This window comes from Tamandua tetradactyla, chromosome 4 (assembly GCF_023851605.1).
Source record: "Tamandua tetradactyla isolate mTamTet1 chromosome 4, mTamTet1.pri, whole genome shotgun sequence".
NCBI classification, from domain to species: Eukaryota; Metazoa; Chordata; class Mammalia; order Pilosa; family Myrmecophagidae; genus Tamandua; species Tamandua tetradactyla.
In genome coordinates, this window is record NC_135330.1 from 116,611,026 (window position 1) to 116,636,498 (window position 25,473).

Genomic DNA, 25,473 nt, shown 5'->3' on the forward strand with positions numbered 1-25,473 from the left:
GATGCTTTCTTAATGAGGTTATTTTTCTGACTCTACTCACAATTTATTGGCGAGTGCTCAGGGAGGTTAGGAGTGGGAAATTCCACCACCAAAGTTTTTGAGACAGGCCTGAGGTGTTCTTAAATTTTGTGGTTCTTTCCTACTGTGTTTGTGTGTGTGTGTGTGTGTGTGTGTGTGGTCAGTGACATTTTAAAAATGATCTTCTCAAGATTTTTAAATAGCATTTTTATGTGATTGTAAAAATAAAAGAGGATTACTGCAGAAAGTGTATCAGAAGGGAATGTTGAGAAATGTGCAAAAAGATGAATTGACAAGGAGGTTTATCATTGTCTACCAAAACAGTAAACAACCTAGACAGACAAAAACAGAGCTTAGATAAATACAACCGTATAATGAAATGCTGTGCAGTCATTAAAATGCATTCAAAGGCATAGGACAATGATCATAACATATTAAGAGGGGAAAAATCAGGTTATAAACAGTCTGTGCATTGTGATCCCATTAAATTTTAAGTATTTATTCCTTTATTTATTTATGGAATAAAGAAGGGAATATTTCCAAATTTGTTATTTCAGAATGATTCCGAGTGATTTTTATCTTCTTTATATCTTTCTGTGTTCTCTAAGATGTTTATAATCATTATAAGTTATTTTTAGACTTATAAAAAATAAATGATTATTACCTACAAGTTCAGACAAGCCAATTAACCCAGCACCTAATGAACTAGTTGCATTCTGTAATCCTGCAGCAGATCAACAGGTTATAATGGTCAAGTCACTCCCATGCATAAACAAAACAAATGGAGAGTCTCTGCCTTCCTTGTAGCTAAAGTAAGTGACCTTCTAACCCAAGCTGAAGACACATATCCCTGCATCCAGCTGCTCTGGCTAGGCACTGGGCATCCAGCTCAAGGGTTTTCTTAAAAGTGAAGGGCCCCACTAGTTGCACATCATCGTTGAAAGATGACGTAGCTCAACATGTTCCAGACGTGGGACCTGAGGCCAAAGGGATTATGCAGTCAACGTGTTAGAAAAGCACCCAGTTCTCCGGCTTCTCCAGCACACCACATTGCAATCTGCACTTGCTTAAGAAAACCGGAGCACACATGAATGAGAAAATGTCATGGTCAGTATTTTCTGTGACTGTGAATCCAGATCCCCCTACCTACATCTCTCCCCAGAGGATCAGCCTCTAAATTGGTGTTCCAGCATTTGAATTTCAGCACAAGTATATGTCATGTTATCACCCTCATCAACAAATTCTTATTGGCTATTTACTCTATACCTGGTGAGTGGAAGTTGAAAAGAAGTAACTTCTCCTGTTTCTCCTCCTGCCCTGAGAAGACTTAGAGGAATTAGAATCAAGGGCGAGTTTCCTATAGATTGGAATCATATGTTTGGAAGGACATCCAACTTTTCATTTTAAGCCACCTTGTGCTATAAATAGAATGGCCAGAATAATATTCATCTGTTTTATTTTGCAAAATTAAAATTCAGTAAAGAATCATATTGTACTCTCCCCAAATCTAGTGTGGTGAGGCAGTGGGACTTAATTAAGACAGCTATTCAGAGATACAAATCAGCCATGACTTTTCTCTTTTTTGTTAGGGCACTGAGTTTAATGATATTATTATCTTTACTAGCTTCTAACACAAGGGACCATAAGACTGATCCACTTTCCCCAAATCTTTTGGGCAGCAAGATTTTATGCAAGTAGAAAACAATGCTAACAGAAACAAATTTGACCACACATTTAAAATTATAGGATAATTGCTAATTATGTGGTCATTCATTCCCATGCCATAAACTTCAATACAGGAAATTATGAGAAATGTAACCACTGGTAAAATTAAACCTGCAATCATAGCACCAATTTTCAGGATATGTTGATTTTTTTTCTCTATTTTGCAACATGTACACAAATACATATTTTTTTCTCATTTATTTCTCAGCTGTTGATCTTGTAAATCTAGGATTTGTCATATTGCAAGGACTGTAATAAATTTAAGACCAGCTTTTGATCCTGCTCATAGCTTTTCTTGTGAGTTGATTTTTTCGTCATTGAACATGAAAGTAATAGTATATTGGATGCATTAGCACAAACTATGCCTGAAGACAGTAATCAGAAGAGACATGAAGTAAATCCATACTTTATCCTAATTCACTATCTTTTTAACCAATAATTGTCTTTTCTGCTTAGTGTTTGGATCATTCTCTTTATTTGCGATGAATCCTCATCACAACCCATGTCTTCACTAACATCTACTCTCTACTTCTAGAACTTTTCCTAGGCATCTTTTATGTCTCTTGTCCACTGCCCTCAGCCCTTGCAAGTTCTTGGGGCACTGTGAACTAAACTATAGGCTAAAAACCATTCAAACAGCTCCCAAATTTCTTTCACTGGTTTAGCCTTCTGTAACCAGAATCTTCCTTCCATCATCAATCACTGCATCATTGGTCTTTGATCTCTTTACCTTTCCAAAGCCTTAGTACATTATAAGCTCAATATATTTCATCTGACTCTCCATGTGTGTTATTTGCCTCTCTGGGTCAGCACTGTAGGTATGAAATTCTCAGTTTAATGAGCAGGGTCCCTGGTTAATTCAAATAACACAACAGGACATCTGTCACGACACAGCCCCACTTACAGACTGGAAGTGGGGATGAGGACAATCTCAGTAATAGGAAATGTTGAGCGTTTAATACTTTGCATGCACTATCTATATGGATTCAAACACAGATAGTCAAAATTTGAAGCCAACACTTTAAACACTGTACATGCTGCTGAGAGGAAGAAAAAGAGCAAAAAGGCAGACAAGAAGGAGATTAAAGGAGAGAGTATGATAACAATGATTAAATGTCTGGTGCCAAATTAAGCCCTGGTACAGGATCCTATATGCCGTGGTCTCCATTTCTCCAACTGTGAAACATGTATTTAACAAGTACCAAGTTCAGTGTTCTAGATACACGGTGTTCTGTGTGCTGAAGAAACACTGATAAGCAAAATGTAGCAAGGGACCTACCCTCTCAGAACTTGCAGAGTAGTGATGGAGAAAGGCAAGAGGACACAGTGAGATTCATGCCAATCTGAAGAGTCAGGATAATCTATTTTCAGGAAAAGTGATGTCTGAGGTTCCCTTTGAAAGATGGGACAATATTAACAAGAAAGAGTCAGGGTAAAGCATCCCAAGCAAAGAAACTAGCTTGTGCAAAGGCTCCACCTCAGGTGAAATAGGTGGCTTATTGAAATAGCACAAAGCACCCAGAACACTTGCTGGCAAATGGTAAATTGTTAATAATGTTAGTTATGACAATATGAGGGTGCTGATGGTGATGGTGATGGTGATGATGATGATGTGATGATGACAACAGGGGTTATAATGGTGATAATGACAGTGATGATGTGATGGTGATGATGATGATGATGTGATGGTGATGGTGATGACGTGATAGTGATGATGGTGATGGTAGTGATGATGTGCTGGTGATGACGGTGATGATGGTGATGATGTGATGATGACGATGGTGATGATGTGATGGTGATGATGGCAATGATGGTGATGATGTGACGATGATGATGGTGATGATATGATAGTGATGACAGTGATGATGGTGATGATGTGATGATGATGATGGCAGTGATGTGATGGTGATGATGGTGATGGTGGCAGTGGTGGTGGTGGAGGTGGTGACAACAGCTGTAATGTAGAAACATCTCCTTTTCAAAGTACTGACATTACATTTTCTTAACTAACAATAAAGCTGATTAACTGAGATTTGTTCTCTTTCCCAGCTTTCAGCTCTCACTTTAGTGAAAACACTTATTAAAAGTGCCTTTTCCTAAGGGTAGGTAAAAAAAAAAAAAAGGAGGAAGAAAGAAAGAGAAGTGCAAATCATGGACAACTTACTAATCTCTTTATTTGTAATTTTTTTAGTTCAGTTCAAGGGCCCATTGACATAATATCTATAAGTGGAGGAAAAAATATATAGATGGTCTATTGTGTTCGTTATGGTATGGGTGACAGCTTTTCCAGGAGAAATTTTACTAGAGAAATTAGATGAGACATTTACCTACTACTACAATTTTATCAGTGGTGGCAGAACAAAGAAAACAATATTTCTTGCAAAGTAAACAATAGTTTTTCCAGACCGCACCCTTTTTACACTTCTGAGTAGTGACTGTCAAAGGCAGCAGGAGTTTTCTAACAGTCTTGCAGATAGTATGGAAATCATGGTCCGGGCAATTTTATTGTTTGCTCCCTCCTTTACCAGCCTTCTCAAACAGGTGGGTGCTTATCTGAAATACTTCTAAAGTGCACTGGTGAAATATGCAGCAAAAATCATTTGCATGGCTGATTAAGCCCCTATGCCTGGCCTTCACCTCTTTTTACACCTGCTATACATACACCAAGTTTCAAAGGATGAGAGAATTTCACAATTACAAACACGCTCTGAATTCCCACACCCACAAAGATTTTCATAAAAAACAAATAACAACATACAGAAAGGTGTGGTTTGTTCACCCTTATTTTCTTTTGAGTAGACTGGCTATTTTCTATTAGACCTTGCCTGATTTGTTTATCTAGTGATTATTCCTAATAGGCTACTGTCTGAAAGATAAAAAATGATAACTGCAAGCATGAGGCTAGAGAAACCATGATCTTTTCCTATCAGGGGAAGGGAAATCGCTTAATTCTCTAAAGCAGGGATGCTAAGTTAGAGTATTCCCCCACTGAAATCATGCTCAAAATCATATGCATAGGGCAGTGCGATGGTGGCTCACTGGCAGAGTTCTCGCCTGCCATGCCAGAGACCCGGGTTTGATTCCCAGTGCCTGCCCATGCAAAAAAAAAAAAAAAAAAAAAAAAAATTCATATGCATAGTTAATTTTTTTTTCTGGGGAAAGGAGCCATAGCTTTCTTTAGGTCTTCAGTGGAGTTTATAACCTCAAAAAAAAGTTTGTTATAACACACTGCCCAAGGTAACCTCCTTTTATTGTTCTTTCACTTGGCTCCTTTTAAACACTTAAAAGTACCCTATAAAAGGGCAGCACCTCAGTTCAATTTCTCCTAAATAATCCTGAACAACATAATGTACAATAAGTATAAAAATGGTATGGATATTAAGCAACATAATAAAGTGGCCACTTAACTAATCATATGGAAAATATTCTCAAGAGGGGTACAGACTAAATGAACAACAGCCATACTGTAATTTTTTTTATTTTTATTGTTTTTTTTTGGGGGGGGGTGGGTGTATGGACCAAGAATTGAACCCACATCTCCCACATGGAAGGTGAGAATTCTACCACTGAACCATCTGTGCACCTGCTATTCTAATATTTTTCAATTGGTATTTTAAATATTTAAACCCTCTGGTGGGGGCAGAGTGGATTATTCTGTGATGTCCTTCTGGCAAATTCTCTTGAGTTGACATGCAGGACAAGCATTTGAGTGCCACAGAAAAATCACCACACTTGCTGATATCATCTCTCTTGTAATTGTCATGGTCTGTAAATTTGGGGAGTCATAACTTCTTTGGCACATGCTTGGCCCTTCTATGCCTTGTTCATTTTTTCCAATGATCTTCCACCTCCAATGGTGATAATTCTAAATGTCCTCAAAGGTGGGATGCTACAGATGAGAACAAAATTCATTTCAATCTCTAAGTACTGATACTGGAGAGCTAAGCCAGCAATCCTACAATAGATGAAATGCTGTTTTTTAACTGATAAGGTGCTACCATTCACTCACACTAAGGAGTGTACTTAAGTCCTTGGAACCTTTCCCTTCCTTCAAAAGAAGAAGTTTCACTTAGTTCCACATTCATGACCAATGACACACCATTGTAAAGTGGCAGGAAAGGGTTGGTTTTAAGTAAAATTAAAAAGGAAATAAGAGATTGCAGGAGAAGACCAAGCTTTGGTGAACAGGCCATCAGAAGAAATGTGTGTGCAGTACAGCCTTCAAAAAAAGAGAGCAGGCTGTGTCTTAGCCATAAATTTTAGTCTGGGGATAAGAAGAGTGAAAATGAGGAAATGAGGTAGATAGGAAGAACCAGTCCGTTCTGCTCAGCTCCAGGTAGAATGGTCCTGGGGAAGGAGCATGAGGAAACTTGGAGAATGTTCCATAATATCAGGCTGAGCATGTGGCTCTGTTTGCTAGAGCCTGTCCGGCCAGAAGTCCCTGATTGCTCTGCCTCTCCTAAGATGCAGTCATTGCAGAAGGGGGAGAGCCAACACCTGGGGGTATTAGAATAGCTTTTTACTAAGCGAAACCTGTGTGGTTTAAACTCATGGCTTTGGCCTCCTTCAGCTCATGACCTAACCTGTTTAACGAGCCCAGATTTCAGATGACCTGCCAGGGTTATTTGAATGATACACTTTAGAATGGGCACACTATGACCTTGTCCTTATTCAGTTGGCTAACTCAAGTCATGATTCCAAAACCAGAGTCAGGAACTGTGGTAGGACATGCTGCCCACATTGGGGGGACGTCACAGAGGTAGGTGGCAAAGGACCTACCTTTCAATTTGCAAGGCATTGTGATGGAGTCTAGATTTTCCTTTCCCATATGCTCCGGTTTGTTAATCATGATACCTCTATGGCAAGTAAAAGACCTTACCATTAGTTTCCATTCTGTGAATGGGAACTTGAAACCCAAAGAGCTAAAATGACTTGCCCAAGTTCACAAGTAGTGGCTGGCCAGGCTGAGAAGCTCAGCCTCTGACCCTTAGCCCATGGCTTGTTGTGCTGCTACACTCTGCCTGCTCTATTTATATGCAAGTGTTCAAAGAAGGGCAAGATATATCTGCCCATGAGGAAGTTAGAATCTAACCACAGAGGGGTTGTTTTTTTTCAGCTGTAAAAAGTATTTGAGTTCCTCCAATGCAATGCTACACATATCCCCCAACACACACCTCCCATTTATCAGAGAGAACCTGAACCCAAAGAGTTTAAAGAGGGGCAATGCTGTTTCTAGGTAAAGAAAGTAGCCAGAGCTTACTATGCTGCTGCCAAACTTCAGGAATATCAGGAAAAATAAACAAAAAATTCCCATCAGATACTTTGTTTTAGAAGAGCAGCACTGGAAACTTGCTAGTTGAAGAAATCATCGTTCTTCAAAAAAAGAGAAAAAAAGCATATTGTGCAAACTAATAATTTTTAGAAATAAGTTTCTTTACTGGAATCTAAGGTAGATTGTGCCATTGGCTCCAATTCTTCACCCCCCTGTATTCACATCCTTTGCCACCTACCTCTGTGACGTCCTCCCCACGTGGGCAGCGTGTCCTACTGTGGTTCCTGACTCCGGTTTTGGACTCATGACTTGAGTTAGCCAACTGAATAAGAACAAGGTCATAGTGTGCCCATTCTAAGCCAAGCTCTCAGGAAGCCATGTGTTTCCATTTGTCTCTTGTACTTCTGCCGTCAGACCATGCCTAGAAGCCCACGGGTGCCAGAAAAAGCATGACAGACATTGTGAACTGTGTCACCACACCCAAGCCTTGCCTAGATTAGCTGGCTCTCAGCAGACACCTCTGGGAAGATGTCTTCTAGACCAAACTATCGGCTGTGCGTGTTACAAAGTGAGGTTCTTTTTCACAATAAGCCTTGTTTTCTTTATTCCAATAGAGCAAAGAAGGCAATACTGCTCGAAGTTTCCTATTCACTTAAATAGAGAAGGCTTAATATTCCTTGTTTTCCTTTCCTGAGGTCCCTTTAGAGTGGAAATGACCTGATATTCCAGGTGATCTGGCTCAGTTATTAACTAGACTATTAACCAGTATCTCATCTCCTTACCCACCCATTGTTCTGGTCTGAGACCCACGTGATATTTTGTAACTAGGGGGCAAAACCATAAGGAGAATAAATTACTGAGCTGGTAAAGAATCTGTGATGAAAATTTAGACTCCATCACAATGCCTTGCAAATTGTAAGGGAAAATTATTTGTAACCTAAATTCCATACCCAACTATGAATTGTCATTCACATACATGGGTAGACAAAGACATTTTCAGGTCTATAAGAGCAACCTGAGAATATGCTTCAGCAAAGTATGGGAGTGACTCAGGAAACCAGAATCATCAGGTCCAAGAAAGGGTGCAAGGAGAACACAAAGGTGAGACCCAGAAGAACAGCCAATAGCAGGCTTTTTATTACTATTATTATTGTGAAATATAACATACATACAAAAAAAGCAATAAGTTTCCAGGTATATTTTTAAAAGTAGTTATAGAACAGATTTTAAAGCTTGGTATGAGTTATTGTTCCACAATTTTTCATATTTTCTCCTAGCTGTTCCAAGACACCAGAGACAAAAAGAAATAACAATGTAATGATTCAGCAGTCATAATCACTTGTTAAATCTTATCTTCTCTGTTATATTCCTCCTTTAATTTTTTTTGTGAAAAAATATATTAAAAAATGCAATAAATTTCAAAGTACATCGCAACAATTAGTGGCGGAACAGATTTCAGAGTTTGGTATGGGTTACAATTCCACAGCTTTAGGATTTCTAGCTGCCAACAGCAGGCTTTGAGAACCACCAGATAAGAATGGAGAAATCCAGAGAAAATATAAAGCCTGCATGATGGGGTATTTGGAAAAATTTTAAATACATGAAATACATGGTGGAATTATGTCATTGAATAAGGTAAAAGGGGGAAATTTTAGGTTGCATATACGTCCCTAGGATAAAACAACAACATCACAGGACTGTATGACACAAGCAGTGAACCCTATTGTCATCTATGGACTATCGTCAGTAGTGCCATTATAAAAGTGTTCTTAATGAATTGTGACCACACTAATGCAAGGTGTTAATAATAGGGCAACTCTGGGGTTTATGAGTGATTTTTCTGTAAATCCACAACTTCTCAAATAAATAAAAATACATGGGTAGAAAAGTTTTTTAATGGAGCAATTAGAAACTCTAGAGGAAAGCTATAAAAGAAAGAGATGCAATCATAATACCACATTTGGTCCTGCAATGGATTTTATTTTTGCAGTAATAATGTAATGCATTTTAATCGATGGTTCAACAAAATGTATCAATTAACAGGATTTGGAAGGCAGGAGGAGGTGAAGGGGAGTGGTAGAGGAATAGTCATAACAAGAAATCAGTAAATGATGTTTAAAATTTGTAAGGGAGCAGCAGTATAAGCCTATTATTTAGAAAGATGAACTACCATAGCAGTGGCTAAAAGTTAAAATGATTTGATTTTTCAGTGATAAGGATGGGTTAGACAACTAAAGAAGTTTGTTGTTTTCCCATTGATAAAACTTTTTGGTATCATTTGATTTTTTTTTTAAACCATGTACATTATTACTCTGACTAAAGAGGAGGATGTGGAAACAGCAGAAGAGCCTGTAGCAGTGGTACTGTAGCACTGAGAAAGAAGGATGAGTGGTACACGATGAGCCTGGAGAGGTTAGGAAGCAGGCAATCCAGGTCTCTGCAGTCCAGGTTCGGGACCTTAATATTCAATGGAAAGTCACTGAAGTGTGTGTGTGTGTGTGTGTGTGTGTGTGTGTATGTGTGTGTTTCAGTTTGCTAAAGCTGCCGGAATGCAATATACAAGAAATGGGTTGGCTGTTAAAATGGAGACTTATTAGCTTACAAATGTACAGTTCTAAGGTCATGTAAATGTCCCAATTAAGTCATCAACAGGATGATACCTTCTCTAAAGACAGGGCACTACCACTCCGGGCTCCTCTCTCAGATAGCAAGGCACACGGCCAGGCTCTGCTGGTCCTTCACTCCTGGCTTTCGTTGCTTTCAGCTTCTGATTCCAGCAGCCTCCTCTCTGAGCTTCTGTGGGTCCTCTTTTAACTTCTCCAGGGCTTTTCTCTCTAAGCTTTCTCTGCTTTTTCTGTTCTTTAACCTCTCACAAGGACTCCAGTAAAAAGAATTAAGATCTACCTTGAGTGGGTGGGTCACATCTCAAGTGAAATAACCTAACCAAAAGGTCCCATCCACAACAGGTCTGCACCCACAGGAATGCATAAAAAGAACGGCCATTTCTGGGGTACATAACAGCTTCAACCGAGCACAGTATGAGTATGTACGATGAAACTATTTTGAAAAGCACTCTGGCTACAATGTAGAAACTGGCTTGGAGGGGTAGTGGAGTGCAAGAGTGAAGACCAATTAGAAGGTTATTGTTATAACCAAGATGGGCTGTCAAGGTAGCTTTGACAGGGTTGGTAGAAACAGAGAGGAATGGATGGATTTGAATAAGTTAGAAGGTAAGATTGATAGAATGTAGCAATAACTTGCAGGTGAGGAAGGGGACTGAATCCATACAATGGGGAGGAAACTATGTATAATTTACTTTAGCACTATTAGGTAAAGATAACTTCAAATCACTGGGGTTGTCATATTAACTAACAGTCTCTCCCATTGAAATCTGGATGAAAACCCTTATATAGGAATGACCATTGGCCATCTCCAACCAGGGTTCTATGAAAGCATTAAGTCCTACTGATATGAGATCTCTTTCCTCAACCCCCCACAAGGATACATAGCTAGTACCATTGCAGATGCATGGAACATGAAGGATTAATTCTCTTACAAAACCCCTGCTGAGAAGGGCTGGATACACGGGTAGTTTCTCTCCTGATTCAGTCTATATTTTTCTTCTCTTAACATCCTAGACTATTACTCTTTTTCTATGGTTACTGTATTGGTGCGAAGCTGTTATGTGCCCCAGAAAAGGACAAGTTCTTTTCATCCATTCCTGTTGGAGAACACCTGTTGCAAGTGGGAGCTTTTGGTTAGGTTGCTTCAATTTGAGATGTGACCCAGCCCTTCAAGGTGGGTCTTGTTCCTTTTATTGGGATCCTTTATGAGACGATAAAGGACAAAAAAAAAAAAAAAAGCTAAGAGACACTCACAGAGAGAAAAGCCCTGGAGAAGTTAAGAGAGGAACCACAGAAGCTCAGAGAGAAGGACATTTTCAGAGCCTTAGAACTGTAAATTTGTAAGCTAATTCACTTCCTATTGAGAAAGTCAATCCATTTCTAGTATATTTCATTCCGGCAGCCTTAGCAAACTTAAACAGTCCCATATTTCATTTCATCTGTTGTTGGCCCATATCAGCGTGACCCATGCCAGTTGGTATATTTGTACATTTTACTGTATACACTTGCCATTTCTAAAAATCCTCTAAGTACAACTTTCAATCAATTGCTAGGATGGTGAGATCATTATCAGGGCAGTGCCCCAAGTAGTTCCAACTCTCCTTTCAGTTATATGTTTGGACTGTACTTCCTTGGCCTCTTGAAATTAGCTGTGGCCGTGTGTCTTCCTTTGGTCATTAAAATCGGAGCAGAAGTGAGTTGTGTCATTTCCAAGCAGAGTCTTTAAGAACCAGTTCATACTTCACCACAATGCTTTTTCCTGGCTCTGCAAACATGAACACGCTTGTTGAGATGGAACTTCTTTTAGCCTAGATCTCTGAGCAACTACAATGTTTAGAAGTCTCTAGCAAACTTACACTGGGCATATACTAAGGGTGCAAAAAGAAAAATCATGGTATTCAGCTGCTGGAATTCTGTGGCGTTTGTTACTGCACTATAGCTTTACCGATCTTGCTTGATGCAGGTGGTTCTTCTAGAATTCCAGCAAAATGTCTCCCCTTAATTCCTTATGAACCAGGAGTGATTCATCTCTACAGGTTTTTAGTGACCCTTCTTTGCAGCTCCATCTAATCTGAATGCTTTATGCTCTGTGGGTCAGCTGACTCTAGGTTCTGGTTTCACTGCAATGCTGAAGACTACTTCTTTCCTATACCAAGGGAAGAACAATGGAAATGGTTTATGCCAGTTGCAGGCAATAAGGGACTGCACTGTCTGTAGAAATTTTTTTAAAATAATGAAACAAACTAAAAATCAGTATGCCTTTTATTATCACCATAGAAGGTGGTTTATAAGGGCCATTGCATAGTATGCTAGAGAACATCACCAGCAGTAAACACACAATCAAGGCAGGTTCCAGCAATTCATTTCTTCATTTACTCAGCAATTCCTATGTGCTAGACACTGTGCTGTGCACTGCAGATAAAGAAATGAATGACACTGACACAGTCCCTGTACTCATGTGTTTATGTTCTGGGGTGGGAAGAATCCAAGAAGTATGAAAGTCGTCATGATGTGTTTTACCCCTTCTTCAGGAGGTGACATTTAATTTAGACTTAATGGTAAGGAAGAGGTAGCCATGCAGAAATCTAGAAGAGCATTCTAGGCAGAGAAATACCTTGAAACAAGAATAAGATCACTGTGCTGGTTGCATTGTGAAGAAGATGGTGAGTGGAGAGAGAGCAGGTTGTAGAGAGAAGAAAAGCCCAGACATTCTGGAGGATCTTGCAGGACAGGGTAAGGAGTCTGGATTTTAATCTGTTCACAAAGGGAAAGCACTGGAGACCTTTCAATAGGAAAGAGATGCAGTATGATAGTTTTTTAGAAAGTCCCTACAGCTACTGTGTGGAATACAGAGAGGCAAGAAGGACAGCAGTAGACCAGTTAGGAAGTTGCTGCATTGGTCCAGGCAAGGCAAAATCATGCCTTGGATGGAGGATTAGCAGTGGAAATACCGGGAGTGGTCAAGCTCAGGAAATGTTTTGGGAGTAGAGAAGACAAAACAAAGTGATGGACTGGATACTGACTGTGAATGAAAGAGAAGACTCAAGAATGGCTCCTTGTTAAATTTTTAGATTGAACAACTGAGTGGATGGTGGACACCAGTTACTGATAAATTTACTTCATAGTGAGCTATGGGGGAAAAAAGAAAACTAGTCCCCGTTCCTCAACTTCCCCCTGCACTGGCAAAACAAAACACAACAAAACCCTAAACTAAACTAAACAAACATAAAGAAACATGACGAAGGGCTATTTTTCAGTTAATTAACGTCTTATCATTTGGGCCACCAGTCCACACATGATAGATGATATCATCCGGGAATTACCATCCTGACGCATCCTAAATTGAACTCAGAGGGATGATTTGATTGGCTCATGGTGAGATCATCATTCCATTTGTTGGCACCTAGAGCCTGAGGTCTGACTGCCCGCTGGCCTGTAAGCCCTTTGCTCGAGCCATGCTGTGCAGGAACCATTCTGTGAATCGACAGAAAACTGTAAGATGGCTCCTCCTTGGGTCAGACAGTTGCGTAATGCAATCCATAATGGCAGTGGAGGTAGGTTTAGAAACCAGAAAATATATGTCAGTGTGGTATGACCCTTTCTTGGGTTCACATCAAAATCACGTTTGCTTTCCAGAAAGTAGTGGTACAAACCATTATTCTTGCTTATGAGCTCTTTGGGACAGTTCTTCTAAGACATAGTTCTCCTTTGTTCTAGGAAAGATTTTTTTGTGTGTGTGCTCTATGGCAGGGTCACATTTCATTGTTTTTCCATGTGAGTATACACTTATTGCAGCACCATTTGTTGAACTTTTATTTGTCTGTTTTTTGTTTGCTTAGCTTGCTTGTTTTTTGTTTTGGGGGATGTGCATGGACCGGGAATCAAACCCGGGTCTCCCACACAGCAGGCAAGAATTTTACCACTGAACTACCCTTTCACCCCCTCTAGGAAAGATTTTTAAAGTAAACAAACATACCACCATTTGAAAAAAATTTGGCTCTAACACTCTTTTTCGGGGACATTTTATAGTTGCCAAAAAAGTGGCCTCTTCATTACAAAAAGCTTAACTACATGTAGGTGGCGACAATGGGTGACCTGGCCATGCCTATGAGACAGACTTCAACAGTGCCATCCCCAAAGGGCAGCAGTGAATTCCAAAGTAGATGTCTGTACAAAAAAGAATTTTTGCCTCTTTCCTTTTGTAAGAGAATACTCATCTGTCTAAGACTGTATAATTGGTTTGAAGCTTTCAAAGGGCATGGTATTTGTTCTATCCATGTTATTGGTGCAATCTGCAATTCAACGAATGGCAGAGTTAATTTTCCTTTCTCTTGAAGATTTCAAGCACTGTGCCAGAAGCAGAAGAGGCAATGGAACCATAGGTCAATCCCCTTGGCTTTGGTCCACCTCTTCTGGGTGCTGAAGCATCTCTACCATCTGGCTCATAGTATGATATCTCTGATTAAGTCACTACAACAGGAAGTGGAAAAACCTTAGATTGTGGAGTTATACCAATGCGATCTAAGATGGAACCACAAAATCATATCAATGCAATTCACAGCAGTTATAAGTACTAGATTACCACAAGCCAAGAACTTGGCAGGCAAGATAGTATAGTGGTTAAGAACTTGGACACTAGTGGGAAACTCCTGACTCATTGCTTAAGTTCAATTCCTGGCTCTGTCTCTTACTAGTATATGTATAAACTTGGGGAAGTCTGTTAAATACAGATGACCACACTAGGATTTTTTCATAGGGTTTTTGAAAAGATCAAATGAAGTAAGACACATGAATAACAGAACGGAGCCTGGCAAATATATAAACATTTTCTACTATGATTATAACATGCTCTTTTGTCTAAGGCCGCAAGTCATGGGTGTCCTCTTCATTACTTCACATAGCTTCAAAAATCATCTTAAGAGCGAAATAACATATTGAACCTATTCTACGTACGAGGCACTTGTTAGAAAATGTATATACACTGTCTGTAAGTGCGATCCATTCTTCTCAATGGGCTAAAGTCTGGAGAAGTATGGTATGGACCAGAAACTAAGCATGGCCTTGGAACAGCCTCATCCTAGATTCAAAACCTGACCTTGCCACTCACTAACTATGCAACCTTGGCCAAGTTGCTTCAACTCTCTCAGTCCTCATTTCCTTATCGGTAAAACAGGTACAACACCTAATTTCCATGATGTCTATAAGGATCTAATGAATATATATATTACTGGTTAGCTTTTCCCTCCCAAGAAACTGGTACCCACCTCCTTGAAAAACTCAAGGCCAATAGGCATTTTACTATTTAAACATAATTTCATTATCATTCTTTTATGGAAAAAAAAGCATAACATTTTAAATCATTGCATGTATAGTCAAAGAAAAATTATATAATATGAAGATACAAAAATTAGAAAGGGTTAAATCTCCAATAGACATATGCTTTCATGCTTAGATATATCCATATCATTCAGCCTGATATATTTGGCAATATAGAATTTTCCTTAATTCCTCCTGCAACACTTTTCTTTTCTTTTTAAACTAAAGAATGAGAGCTAATTGGGGCACAGAGAAAGATGGAAGAATGATCCATAGTTCTCAGATGACCAGGGACTAATGACTTTCAAGGTGATCTAGGAGAACTAATCCTAACTTTGCTCAGAAATAAACCTATGGCTTTCTCAACCAAATCTTAGGCTTTGAGTGATATGCACTTTTTATGTGAAGATATGGAGCTGCAAATTGCAACTCCTCCAAGAAGCTAGGCTATAATGTTTTATTCTGTTTGCTATCACTTGCCCTTCCTTTTGCTTCCTTTTGATGGGGATGCATAATTCCAAGGAACTTCAAATTAAGAACTCCTGACCTACCACGCACATGCCTCTATTTACTAAAGCCTAGCACTGAGCCAGGACTGGCCAGGGCATTCAAGGCCCCGTGTTGTCACCAATGACTACATACATTTGCATGAACTAAGGTAACAGAAGTTTCTGGAGCCCAAACAGACTGGGATGAGGGGAAGCTTGACTGCGGTTAGCATCAGTATGGCTGAGTCTGAAACAGGGGCAGGTTAGCACTGGGAGCCAGCGGGGGAAGCCGGCTGACACAGGGTATGGATTTAGACAGGAACAAAACCAGCACTACCTACTGAAAAGGTCAATTGCTCAGTCTTTTAAATATGCACTACACACTCTGATGACCTGGTAGGATTACAAGGTTCCTTGTCTCAGGGGGATTGCTGAATACTAGAGTCAGGAGCCAAGTCAATTAGGAATTCATTCATACAACCAATGTTTACTGAAGAAAATACGTCAAATTTCTGTGACATAATGGTGCTTATATTCTAGCAAGGAGGAGACAGATAATGAATTAGTAAATAATTTAGTATACCAGAAGGTGAAAAGGGGTAAGAAAAATAAAGAGTGATACAGGGTAAGGGGTTTGGGAATCTAGGGTGAACTTGGTGGCTTTAAATAGAGTTGTCACAGCAGGCCTCGTGAAAAGATGAATTTTGAGCAAAGATGTCAAGGGGGTGAGGGATGAGCCATGTGATTTCCTGAGTCGGGAGCATTCCAGTGGGACAGTGCTGCCAGGGCAAAGGCACTGTAGTGGAAGCATGCCCAAGGAGGCCAGCATGGCTGGAGGAGAGAGAAAGAGGGAAAGGGCAGACAGGGAAACGAAATCAGAGAGCTGACAAGGGGTGAGGGTGGGGGTAGGGAACCAGAACAAGAACATCATATTTTATTCTCAGCAAAACGTGGAGCAATGCAAAGTTCTGAGCAGAAGGAATGACAAGATCGGACAAATTTTTAAAAGATTAGGAGGTTGTTGCAATCATTCAGGTAAAAATATGGTGGCAGCTCAAACCAAATGGAAGGCAGTGGGGATGGTGAGAAGTGGTCAAGTTCTGGATGATTTTTGAACTGAAGATTTCTTGATGGATTACTTGTTGGATGTGAGAGAGAAGACTTAGGAATGGCACCAAGATTTTGGGCCTGGAATACTACAAATTTGAAGCTGCCACCAACTGGGATTGGAAAGGAGCCCATTTAGGAGAAGATAAGGAGTTCCATTTTGAACATGGTAGGTTTGAGACACCTAGTGGGACATGCAAGAGTGAGTGTAGACCCTTGTGTGTGAGGAGACTAGGGTTCAGCTGAGAGATCTAATCTGCGGATGTAAGGGAAGAGGCTTGGAGACTGGTTAAGAGCACACGGGAGGAGGGTTGAAGAGGAGAGGGTCTAGGAGGACCACCTCAACTTTAAAAGACAACAAAAAAAATTTTTTAAATGAAGGTGATGGTAGCATAACATTGTCAATGTGACTAACACCATTGAATTATACATGTGAATGTGGTTAAAGGGGGGCATTTTCTATTGTACGTGTGTTACTAAATGTAAATAATGTTACTAAAATAAAATTAAAAAAAAATTTCAACCCCAGAAAAAAAAAAAGGGACATTATTGCAACTGAAAACATTGGAAAATGAACTGTATGCTTTATATCAGCATTAAATTTCTTAAACTTGATAGCTGTACTGAAGGTTATATAGTGAGTGTGTTGTTCTCTGGAAATGTGCCTGAGAGTGTTAAGTGTTAGGGGAACATGAAGTATGCAACCTACTCTTAAATATTGATAGATGATAGATAGATAGATAGATAGATAGATAGATAGATAGATAGATAGATAGATTGATTGATAGATGATAGAGATAATTGATAGATTACAGATGATGGTAGATAGATTGATAGAATGACATAATAAATGTTACAAAATGCTAAAACTTGGTAAATATGTGTATCTGGGTGAGAGTTCTGTGTATTGTTTTTATATTATTTTTGCAACTGTTTTATAAGTTTAGAGTTATTTCAAAATAAAAAGTTGATAAAAGGTAATCAAAAGAGGAGGAACCAGCAGCAGAGGTGGAGAAGGATTGAAAAGAGAGGTGATTTCCTTCCAAAGCAAGAGGGAGAAACTTCTGGACTAGCGGGAGGGAAGCTATTTTCCAGGCTGTTTTTACAATTTGAGATGTGTGATCTGGGGAGACACAATGTGACCCTTGTGTGTGGCTCATGGTGGTTTCATGAAGTTTCTGGGGTTGGGAAGAGCAGCCTGGATTATGTTGTGTGTGAGTGAGTTTGGCATGTTTGGGTTCTGTGGCTAGGCGCACCCGCATGTCCCAAGAGGCAGAGCCCCATGTCCTGGGAAGCCCTCTGAATAAGGCTGGGGGGCCTCACCTTCCACTTCACCAAGGGGGAGAGGTTTTACTTTTCATTTTGTTATTATTTGAAATCATTTTTAAAACAATTTCTTAAAAAAAGTATTCTCTCTATATAAATGAATCCTGATATTTGCAAATGGTCTACAAGAATCTTTTCTACTAAATTCACTGCATCCAACTTTTTCCTTTAGAGAAGGGAGTGTCTTTAAAATGTTTATTGACTTCTAAGGTTTTATCTTTTTTTCTTAAATATTCTTCTTCATTAATGTGTCTTTTTAAAATCATTTTTGTTCTAAATGATATCATTGCTTGCTTCTTGTCACTTGACTCTACAATGTAGGGTTAGTTCCCCTCTAACATGGAGAAATTGCTCACCAAACCAAGTGGGTCCCAGCATCAGATCCTAAACAGTCCTTCCCATGAAAGGCCTCCTTGGAAGGAACAATTTCAAGTTATTTGGTACACGAGCAGATACCTGCAGACATAAAGGATATTTTTCTGTAAGTTGAGATATTATCTTTCGGGGTGTTCCTGGAGATGAACTATTAAAAATATATAAATTCTTATGTTTCTTCTCCTGTGTATTTAACAATTTATATAGCATCCATGATGGGCCATATGGTTCTAAGAGTGTGACAAATATTAGCTCATTTAAACTTTCAACTTAAAGTTTAGCTCATTTAAACTTTAAACTCTACCTGTGAGGTAGAGACTTTTATCATCATCATCCTCATTTTATAGATGAAGGAAAGGAGCCACAGAGAGGTTAAGTCATCTGCATAGGACACACAGCTATAAGTGGCACAATCATAATTCAAGTCCAATTTAGAATCATTTTGCTTTGCTATGTCCTGTGCCTCTTTTGACACATTCAATATGTGGTGACCAAACCCACTGCGATGATGACCTGGTAAATCCTAAAACAACCAAATTAAGGCCCACCCAGATGGAATTATTTTGGCAGGCTCTCCCAGCAGCTATTGCTGATGCTACAAGGTGTAAAGATCATAACTGTGAGTATTTTAAGCACCACCAATGTAAAAGTGTTTTCATATACAAGGGAATACGTCCACATGAACAGAAAAAAAAAAGTGTGTAATCTATTCTTTCTCAATTTGATTTTTTAAATGCAAGACTTGTTAAAGAAAAATCACATCTAGACACATTAAAAATCAATGTTGATCAGAGGAGTTGTCATTGGCATTTTTTTGTTGCCCATACAGAGAATGTCTTCAATGTTACAGCATCAAGAACAAGGTTTCCTGATCCCTGATAAATTCTTAGCAGAACTTGGTCCTTTTCCTGTGTCCAGGAGCACAAAAGTCCCTCCCAACTGAACATGTCCAGTGTTGCTTAAGCTTTCTCTGTAGGCATTCCTGTACATACTCAAGCTTGAGACATTTGCTGTTCAATGCAGATACTATTGAGTGGGTCAGGGTGGGGCCTGAGAGCCTGCATTTCAAACAAGTGCTGTTGATGGCTGCTGGGCTGCCCAGCACAATCTGAGAAGCAAGAGCCTAGCTCCTTGGTTCTCAGTTGGCTGCACCATTGGAAATGCTTGGGAAACAATGAAAAATGCTATCGCCTGGGTTCTGTATTTCGAGATTCTGATTTTGTTGGTCTACGGTGAGCTGTCTGGATTTTTCAGAGGAACTCAGGTGCATCTACTGCTCAGTCATGACTGGGATGCACTCACGTGGTTTAGGGCAGTGGTCCTCAAAAGTGTGGTTCTGGCCCAGCAGCATCGGTACCTCCTAGGAATTTATTAGAAATGCAAATTCTTGGACCCCATCCTAGAGGTACTGAATCAGAAACTCTGGGGTCGGCAGGCCCCAGCATCTACGTGCTATCAAGCCTCCAAGTGGTTCTGACACAACCTCAAATTGGGGAATCACTGCGTTAGAGGGTTGTATTTTTTCCGTTTCTCCCTCAACTTTTTGATGAGAAGCTGACATTGGGTAGGGGGTGGGCTGGGGAAAGCAATCCTTTTGATGTCAGATATACAAAGATCTGTGCCATCTGGACAACTGACCGTGGGTCACTTTCCACCTGTTTTGGCATTGTGTACTCCAGGGTGCAATAAACTTGATGCAAGAAAATGTTATAAATCCTTTGGTTACACATATTTACATTTCCAATTAGAACCAAGAAGTTCGCATCTGTGAGTCGCCAGGAAGAGATGAATTGGAAATGGTTCTGGTGTGCGCTTCTGCCATTGCCACCGAGGGATGAGGAAGAGGAAGGGCCCTGGCACCAGCATCCTCCCGCGCCCTCTGAAATGCTGGGACACACGAGTCACCCTGGTGCCAACGCTTCCCCACCCCCCATCCCGCCACAATATGGCCGAACAGGTGTTCACCCACGTCAATCCCAGACACTTGTATCTCACTGCCCTGTTCTTTGGAAGAAGAGGTTGGTGGTGATGATGCAATCTCACACTAATAAACACCCACAGGGTGCAGACTGGTCTGGGACCACGCCGGACCTGAGGCGCAAGAAGTTCCCAATCCAGCCAGAGATGAGCACAGCGCAGAGAAACAAAGGGAGAACCTGGTTTCCAGCATTCTGGTCACCTGGCATGCTTGCTGGCAAAAAGGCCTGGTTTTAGGGAGATGAAGGGCAATTTTTGCAAACCTTATATCCCTAAAAGCATTCCTATTATGCAGTCTTTCGAATCAGCTCCTGTCTTAAAACCTTCTAAAGGCATCCTATGGCACGTAAACTCAAAACTTGTTCCCAAGATGCCTGACAACCCTCTGCAAAACCGGTGAGCTACCTGCGTCTCCGCCCTCTCCTCATCCTTCCCGGCATCCATCACCCACCCTGCCCTTTTCAGCGCCTCATTCTCCTCAATCATACTTTATGCACCAAGAAATCATGACCCAGAAGCCACTTGGGGTGTACCCAGTCCATGTTCATTGAAAGGATAAACTGAGCTTAGTTGATAATTTTTGGAGAGAACTGTAAACTTGAGTAGTAAAGTCCACTCTTTTAGAGGACAAAAGACTGGTCGTCACAGCAACAGCAGAGGTAAATAATGGAGGGAGGGACAAGAGTTAAGAGGAGGTTTAGATTTCTTATTTGGCGAAGGTGTGTTTATTGGTTTTCTTTCTCTTGGGAACAAAGAAATTATCTAAAATTGAAAATACTGATGGACTCTGGACTCTGGGCCCTCTACATGATGCTGCTACAAAAAGGAACAAAGTCATGAGGCATGCAACAATGTGAATGAACTTGTGGGACATTTGGTGAGACAAAATAAGCCAGAAACAACAAAACGATGGTACGACCACCTTTAGAAAACACTTATAAGAAAGCAGGAACCTAGATTATAAGCTATTAGAGCAGCACCTTAAGTCCAGAGTGGTGATTATTATTTCTGGAGTTTGAGAGGCTGTTTTATATATATAACCTGATATTTAGAAACAAGAACGAAAGAGAACAGGTTGTTGTTAAAGTAATTCAGAACATAGGGCTAAGGAAGACAGTGTCTACATTTTAGAACCACACATACTCTGTGAGACCAATGGAAGAAAGGTTTATTTGGTCTGCAACTGAAATTTTCTGTAGTGCATAATCTAATTCAACCTATCCGTATAGCTCATTTGAACAACTGAAACACAGGGAGCACAGACTAAGAAAAGAGGTCCTTGAATCCTGTATAGATTAGTCTAATGCCTGGAAACAGCCTAGAGTATATTAAGCAGATAATCAAAAAGTGTTGGCAAAGTCCCCTGAGGGAGGGGAGAAAGACTATGGAACTATTAAATCTTACCATCAGGGAATCCCCTGATACTGTGTCAAACTTTAGGGATACCCAAATCAATAGGCCATGCCCTCGATCATGAGGCTTACTCTTCTGAAGCTTATGTAGGTAGCAGAGAAGCTTAGACTACCTATAGGCATGCCTAAGAGTTACTTCTGGAGGACCTCTGTTGTTGCTCAGACATGGCCTCAGTCTCTCTAAGCTCAACTCTACAAGTGAAATCATTGCCCTCCGCCCTACATGGGACATGACATCCAGGGGTGAACGTCTCCCTGGTGACATGGGAGATGACTTCCAGAAATGAATCCAGACCTGGCACCGTGGGATCAACAATTCCATCCTGACCAAAAGAGGGAAAAGAAATGTAATTAATAAATTATCAGTGGCAGAGAGAATTCAAATAGAGTCAAGAGGCTACTCTGGAGGTTGCTGTTATGTAAGCTTCAGGTAGACCATGCTACCTATCATAACCCACCAACCCCCAATCAAGACCATTCCAGCCAATCTTAAAGAACACCTAGGGCAATATATAAGATTCCACAAGGGTTCCAGGCACTAGAGTAACTTTCCAGAAACCTACAACCTCCAGATGGGTCCCTGGTCCAGACAAGTCCTGAAACCTAGCCCAGCCTCTCCGGAACATCAGGTAGTTCCATCTCCCTACCCCATATTTGTGACAGACCCTTAAAATATCAAAAATTTAGAATTGCCATAGCCCAAACAACACCAAAGAGAGGTATGGAAAGATCAAAGGTGATGGTGGAATTATACATAGAAGATAGGACTTAACAAATGAATATGAATGCTGAATCATTAAATTGATATCTTTTAGTCTCCAGTATTTTAGAGCAGCTAGAAGTAAAAACCTAAAATTGTGAAATTGTAACCCAGGCCAAAGCCTGAAATATGCTCTATCACTAATTGTCATTCTGTGCTTTGAAATTTATAACTTTTTTGTATATATGTTACTGGTCACAAAAAAAGGGAAAAAAAAGTCAGTTGTGATGATTAAAAAGTATTTAAACCCTCTATCCTACTATGTTCTGGAATAGCTAGAAAGAAAAATCTGAGAGGATTGTATGGTAGCCCATGACAAACTCTGGGATTTGTCCTGTAACCACTTGTTGAAGAGTGCTTTGAAAACCATTGCTTTTTTATGTCTTTGCTTTGTATACATGTTATACTATACAATAAAAGGAGTTTAAAAAAAGAATGGTCACCTTTCAGAACCCTGGACATCACTGTGGGTTGCCAAAGGGTTGTTTGGAAAGGACTGTGAAAACTGTACTAACACAAAATAAAATACCATAGCCACAGTTTCTCTGTTTAAGCTGAGCAGGACTTCTGAGGACCCTGAACTTTTGTTTTCTCATCTTCTGCTCTGATCTTTTTTAAAGGAAATAGGGAGATACAAAATGTACCCTCTTCTCTTGCCTGAGAGCAGGTTCGGTATCTTGGAAAAGGAAAGAAATGATTTCCTCTAAAGACTTGGCTAGTAGTCTTATTTGTTTCTTCACTTATGGATACTACTGTTCGTTTGTTTTCAGATAAAAGTAGCTTAGGATTTATTGGCAATTTATCCATCCAGTTGGCCAAAATAAAAATGACCTTTGGTTAAATCAGGGGGATAAACTGGCTTTCCTACTCTTTATTGCTTCTGAGATCATTTTTCAAGTTTTCTTCACTAAGCTCCAAAAATCACTGGGTTTTTCATTTGTTTGTTTGTTTGTTTGTAGTTGATATTGTTTTTCTATTCCAAAATTCAGCTTTAGGACCTTTGTAGCACCTGCTTCCTCTGTCTGGAATGCCCCTTGACATTCCATGGTTGGTGTCTTCTTATCATTCTGTTAACAAAGTTTCCAAAAGCCAGAAATCCAAATCAAGGTATTGATAAGATGATGCTTTCTCCCAGGATAGGTCATTTTTTGGCTTGCCTGGCCTACCAGCGATCCCTGGGGTTCCTTGGCTTTCCCATTGCATGGCCATGGCCTCTCCTTTCTTCTCCTGGTTCAATTGACATCTAGCATCTGGTTCCTCTCCATGGCTCTTTCTTGGATGCTACTGATTTAAAATAAGTTAGAACCCACTACTCTTCTGGACAAAAAATGCTTTAAAATATAAGTCAATCCAGATTTAACCAAAAAGAAGTAGAAATAGCCCCCTCCCTAAGGTAATCTCATTTCTGATGGTCACTTGATGAAATGTAGCCACTTACAACCTAGAAAGTTACAAATCTGACTCTACCATATTCATGTTACCTGAGTAAACTGAAACTCATGAGGCAAAACCCAGTCTTTTTTACCATATTATTTCCTTGGGCAAAGCCCAGACTTTTTACCACATTATTTTCTTTGGTAAATATCTCAAAGATATTTGCTCATAATAGATGAGTATACTATGGACATGCATTTGCAAATTTACCTCAGAGTTGACCACAGGTAAATGAAGTTGTCAATATCATAAAGTCAAAATATCATATTATATCTTTATACTATAAAACCTGTCAAAATTGCATATTATATCCTTCTCAAGTATACAATCCTAAATTACCCATTTCTTAAAATAAGAATGTCAGGCTTGGTCGTTCTGTGTAAGAAAAATCATGTGAGCTCTACTATTTAATCATACCTTATTTTCACCCAGATAGTTTCAATCTCCTGCAAGACTTTCAAGCTAAACAGTTTGTTTAGTACATTCTCCCAGCCTATTACTCAACAAAAGAATCAGGTACTCTGGTGATTATCTTGCAGAGGCTCACTCACTGCTTTTGGACATGGGCTGCAGATGAAGTAACAATAATAAACACACTAAAAAGGGGTGCAGGGCACTAAACCAGCATTACAGTATTATGACAGCAAATCCTATCTTGATTAAAAAAAGCAAAGATAGTAGTCTGCCTTTTTTGCCTTTATACACACATATCATCTCCCTTGACATTCCGCTCCTGTCTACCGCCAACGGATCTTCATCTGAGAAAGATCTCCTAAATTTTCCCCAAAGATCTTCAAGAATGACTGAGTGCAGCTGACAATACATGAGAAATTTTATTTCAAACCTCACTGTTGTCATTATGCCTCCTTAGGGGATACGTGAGGTCAGGATATGGTATAGAATTTTACTTCACAGCATATAATTTTCTAATTTTCACCACAAATTAGTTCCCTTCAATAAACATACTAGAGTCCTTGCTAGAATGTTTCTTATCAGATTGCTTAGAGTAACAAAAACTGAGAGCAACTGAAAGGTCCAGCAACAGGGGATTAGCTGAATAAATCTTGGGAGTACACATCAGTAGAATATGATGTAGCCATAAAAGTGATGCCGTAAAACATATTTATTAATGTAAGGAAGTGTTCGTTTTAGAGTATATGGTGAAGAGAACAAATTATTAAATAACATTTACATTATACTATACGTATAAACTTTTTTAAGGAAAGTTTTTCTTGACCCAAGACTACATGGTGCCCTCTTGTTAAACCTTCTCCTAGCTTACTGTATTGCCCATCATAGCACTTATCACAATTGTAAATACATGTTGAATTGCTTCCTGGCTGTTTAATGTCAGTCTTCTCATCTGAATATAATCTGCTTAACAGCAAAGTCATGTCAATTATACACTGCAATGTCTACATGCATCTTACTTTTGGGTAAGCATTTCAAAAGTGATTTGTTCAATAAAATAATAAATAAAAGTTGAATTAATATGCATAGAAAAAAAGCCTACACATATGATTTTTCGGTGGGTGGTGGGGTTACAGGTGTTTTTCCTTTCTTCTGTTTAATTGTCTGTATCTTCTAATCTTTCTACAATGGCTATGTCTTTGTTGAAAAAAAACCAAAAAAAATTGGA

The 25,473-nt window shown here is 39.6% G+C and overlaps 1 long non-coding RNA gene across 1 annotated transcript in view; it reads right to left on the reverse strand.

The window, feature by feature from the left end:
- LOC143679298 (uncharacterized) overlaps positions 1-25,473 on the reverse strand; it is a 173,239-nt gene that overhangs the window by 2,116 nt on the left and 145,650 nt on the right. Inside the window, exon 2 of the long non-coding RNA XR_013173634.1 lies at positions 18,233-18,332. This is a non-coding gene — a long non-coding RNA (uncharacterized LOC143679298). The remainder of the gene's footprint in view (positions 1-18,232; positions 18,333-25,473) is intronic.